The sequence below is a fragment of the Lepus europaeus genome, chromosome 12 (genome assembly GCF_033115175.1).
Source record: "Lepus europaeus isolate LE1 chromosome 12, mLepTim1.pri, whole genome shotgun sequence".
Classification (NCBI taxonomy): Eukaryota; Metazoa; Chordata; class Mammalia; order Lagomorpha; family Leporidae; genus Lepus; species Lepus europaeus.
The window spans coordinates 60,685,244-60,689,668 of NC_084838.1; positions in this window are offsets into that span (position 1 = coordinate 60,685,244).

Sequence of the window (4,425 nt, forward strand, 5' to 3'; positions counted from 1 at the left end):
TTTCATTTTATCTGGAAGGTAGAGAGAGCAACAGAGAACAGGTCTCCATTTATTGGTTCACTCCCCAAAAGCACACAAAAGCCAAGGCTAAGCCCGGCTAAAGCCAAGAGTCAGCAACTCAATCTAGGTCTCCCACGCGGCTGGCAGGAACCCAAGCCCTTGAGCCATCATCGAAAGCCTTCCAGGATGCACATTAGCAGGAAGCTGCATCTGAAGCAGAGGTGGGACATGAACCAGACATCCTGGGATACAGGTTCCCTAAGCAGTGACTTTGTGGCTATGCCAAATGCCACCCCTCAGTGTTTATTTAAGCCAGAACTTGTCACATAGATTGAAGACCTTTCCCGAGTCACAGTTCTGGAGGATTTGAAACCATCCACAGACATGAGCACTCCTCCTTCACTCCGCCAGCCATATTCATCTGCAAAGCATTCCAAAAAGAACAGGAAAAAGAAAGTCGTTGTACAAAACAAGAACGAACCCTGTCCCTCTGAGAAGTATACATGGGTGAGAATTTTCTCTCATGTGAAAAACTTCCTGAGATGCAAAGCCTGAGCACATTCCATTCATTCATTCACATCAACTGACATTTATTGCATGGATACGATAGTAATGTTCTATTCTACGTGTTGGGGGGAAAGATGAATAAAACTAGGCCTCTGCACAGGAGTAGCTGATGGTACAATAAACCAGTAATTGTGGTACCACACAATAAGCTTTTGGCACTATGGCGATCCTGCAGTTTGAAAGGAAACCAAGTGCCTGGAGATTAAATGGTCCCATCTAAGCTTTTATCAACACCAAAAGAAGAATGGGACAATGCCTAAGAATCCAGTCACACTAAAATTCATAAGTGCAGTGAAAATGTGTTTTTTTTTTTATAGTGTTTGTTATCCATCCGGCCTTCCCTAGAAGCCCTACCCTGTGAATGAATGCGTGGGAAATAACTAAATGTCTAATTCAGTTTAAATGTTAGTCCAATCCCTAAATGTAAATTTCCCCTACAAGTAAAGCTCAGTCTTTCCAAGTAGTGGTTCAGTTTCAATAACCTCTGCTCCTTTCCTCCAAATTCTCTACAAGATGGCACTGGGTGGATGCCTGGGGTGCACAGCAGAGCTCACATGACCTTGTCAGCGCTGAGGTAGGAGAGTCCCAGACCCCTCCCAGTGCTCCTGCTTTGCGCCCCGCTCCAGCTGGCACACATTCTGAAGGCAATGACTACCAAACATCGTACTCACCTGGGCAGAGTCCAGCAGGCCTTCCTGCGTGTTGCAGCCTTCATCCTGGCGCTCTCTCAAACTAGAGGATCCCCTTCAAGCTCTGCTACTTGGCCTCTCAGGCCCCACGAAAGACTTCCTGACTCCCAAGTCTGCTTTCTGAGTGCTGTAGGAAGCTGTGAATGTCATCCACACCATGCAGAAACCCAGAGCAGAGCAGTAGAAGTAAATTCCCGCTGATGCTATCCAAGTCAAACACTGCACCCCAGGTGACCTGGGGAAGAATCGGACACTGAGTGTGTCTATATTTAACCAATACTCCTCCTTGTTCTTTAGACCAATGAGCCACAACTCAAAATTGGAACAGATCTGATCCATTCACTTTCTACTGGGCTTCCCTTCTCACTTCCTCTCCCTACCTGAATGTCTCTTACGTAAACTTTTATTCAGACAGTTCACCAAACTTATCCCCAGGTAGATCCAATTGGAACTAAAGGAATTTTTAAAAATCCTTTCCTTCGCCATTAAAGCCTGTCTCTCTTCCCTCTCTCTCACCACTGCAGTCTGCACCTGAGTGAGGAAGCCCCTTGATCCTGGTCTATGAGAAATGGCAGTGGAACAATAAGTAAAGAAGGAAATTAAATTCATGTCTTTAATATCAACAAATAGTATGCCACTTTTAAGACAATGGAATTGTATTTCTTCATCTTCTAATTGGGCAGTCCAAGGAATGTCGTTCCATAGGTCGCCTCTGAGTAAGCTGTGGCAAGTGTTTCAAGCTCAAATAAGTTTAGGGAATGCTGAGTTAAACAAAGTTAAGTAGGTTTATTTAGTATGCAACTGCCAGAGCTTCTAATATGCTAATATGTTCTGTGAGTTCTGTTGTGCTGTTTCCCAATCTTATTTGGCCATAGGACACTTTTTCATGTCTCCTGGAAACAGTATTCTGCAGAATACAGGAATAGAAGATGCTGGAAACCCTCCATTTCCAGAATCAATGGGTGCACCCATCACAGCATACCTTCTTCATTAAGCGAACAAAGACAAGTGTAAAAGTGTTTATGTATCTGATCTGCTTCCCACCGGTCATTCCTTTGTGTCCCTGGACTCGTGTTAGTTTATAATTAAAACTACCATGACATCAGTGTTGTGAGCATGAAGTACCTGGGAGTTAGACAGTTGGAGACACTGGAACTTAAAAATGTTTATCCTCAAATAAGCAAACATGCATAACTCCCTCCCCTGTACCCCTCAGCAAAAGGAGAGATTCAAGGACCAAATTCCTGAGCTTCTCTGGGAATTCTCCAGTGGGAATGCACTGGGACCCAAGCTGCTCTTGCACAGCATGGGAAATGGATGATGGCTCATAGTTAAGGAATGCAAAATAAAGATCTCATGACTTTCCATATAAAAATACATATGGTGTAAGATTACTGCACAGTCCCTTACAATCAGAAAGAATGCAAATATTCCCTGCATGGCAGGAACAAGAGGAATAGAATTCGAGTAGACAGAAAATTGGGATCAACAGGAAAGTTCTGGCTAAACTGCTCTGCAGAGAACGTAGTTATCTGAAACTAGGTTCCCTAAAAGGGGCATTACCGAAGGAAAAATAATCAAAACTCAAGAGACGTCGATGAGTTTCCAGGGAGGACAGTGATGGATGAAAGGAAATGGCAGGAAAAAAAAATGTTGAAGGCCAGGATAATGGGCCCAGTGACCCTTTAACCTTCCTTAAACTTTTCTTCTGTCCTTGTATAAATAGAGAAGAGGCCCAACCCGACACACAAAACAAAAAAGGGGGAAAAATGGATATTTCATGTGCAGCCACATGTGGGCTGGATGTATAACTCATAAACAAATCCATCCCATTGTACACATTCCATGGAAGAGGGATTGATTTACATGTGTAGCCTTGGCATAAGAAGACATCTCATGCACACAGGAAAGCAGCAGGAAGTTCCAAGGTCCCAGAAGATCAGCTATTAAGGGCCATCCATGTGTAGGGGCAAGAGCCTAATGAAGGAAGTAGGAGAATGACTTTTGCCCCTAATCCTGTTGCCATTCCTGCCCCCTTGGACTTCACAGAACAAAACATGAAATATGCATTGTTTTTCAGGTCAATCAATCACAACTACTTATTGGCAGCATTCTTTGTATTAAATCACAAAATATTACTACTGACACGTGGGTATACTTTCTTCACTGAAAACTCAGTAGAGATAGGAAAGGTCATCTGAGCTGTTGAATCTTTATGGCTCTTGAAAAAAATTAAATAAAATTGACCACATCAAAGCTTTTGCTACTGAGAACTCAGAACTGTGGAAATGCCTCATCTTCCCCCGGAGGAAGACTTAGCATCATTGTTGTATGTGTCTAACATCCTCCTTTCCTTTCTTCTTCTTCTTTTTTTTTTAAGATTTATTTTATTTATTTGGAAGAGTTACAGAAAGACACAGAGACAGAGAGGTCTTCCAACTGCTTGTTCACTCCCCAAATGGCCACAACAGCCAGATTTGAGCTGGTCTGAAGCCAGGACTTGGGACATCCTCTGTTGCTGTCCCAGGCATATCAGCAGGGATCTGGATTAGAAGTGGAACAGCCGGGACTCAAACTGGCGCCTATATAGGATGCTGGTGCTGCAGTCCCCAGTGCCACCCTGCTGCCTTCCCTTCTACCTTTTCCCTACTTCTCACTTCCCCAGTGACACAGGATTATGGCTGATGGAATGAGTAACACTGTTATTCTGCTCCCACCTTGGACACAGATGCAGTCACTGGACTCAAGTTGGGCCATTTTAGTGCCATATTCTTCTCTTCAAAGTGGTTAGTTCAAATTGTGGACACAAGCCCAAAGTAGCACCAGTCAGAATCCTTCCTGGGGATGTCTTGAATGGAAAGTGACTTGCCTTTCCAAGGTTTGGTTTTTATAAGATGATTGGCCTTTTTTTCTTAGGTATAAAGTGGTTCAAGCTAGATGCTTATCACATGCAGTTGAAAGCCTTCCACCTAATTCGGGGATGGTGGCAGAATAAGAAAGGAGCCTTACCTGCTTTGTCTTACTCCTTAAAGGCATCTATAGCAGGTTTGCATGTGCCAGACCAGAAATACAATAGTGAGCAAACAGGCTTGATCGACATTCATGGGGATTATGAACTACTGGGAAGAGCAAGCATTCAATGACTGCTAAAAACTAATGAATTTCACAT